The 300-nt window shown below is 67.7% G+C and overlaps 1 pseudogene; it reads right to left on the bottom strand.

The window, feature by feature from the left end:
• Positions 1-4: 4 nt before the first annotated feature.
• On the bottom strand, positions 5-295 carry LOC106724899 (annotated as a pseudogene).
• Between the last annotated feature and the right edge of the window lie 5 nt (positions 296-300).

The following is a 300-nucleotide window of genomic DNA, read 5'->3' as shown; positions in this document are numbered from 1 at the left end:
ACCTCTCCTCCGCCTTCCCCTCCGCGGCGATGGCCGACACTCGCTCCAGCAGCTTCTCCCGCAGCTCTTCGAACACGGACTGGTGGAACTCCAGGCGCGGCGTCCCGTGCAGGTCCAAGAAGGGCAGGGCCGACTGCAGGGAGGGCAGCAGCACGCCGTTCTCTGTCTGGAACTGCTCGATGGCCTTGAGCGGTTCCGTGCAGTTGGTGAGCATCTCCTTCAGGTCCTCGCCATTGGCCACGCCCAGGTCCTGCAGCCCCGCGAACAGGGCCGAGGCCCCAGTCCCAGGCCGGCTCGACA

Source organism: Myotis brandtii, unplaced genomic scaffold (genome assembly GCF_000412655.1).
Source record: "Myotis brandtii unplaced genomic scaffold, ASM41265v1 Scaffold45847, whole genome shotgun sequence".
NCBI lineage: Eukaryota > Metazoa > Chordata > Mammalia > Chiroptera > Vespertilionidae > Myotis > Myotis brandtii.
The sequence above is the reverse complement of the archived record's forward strand: the minus strand, read 5'-3'. Positions and strand labels throughout refer to the sequence as shown.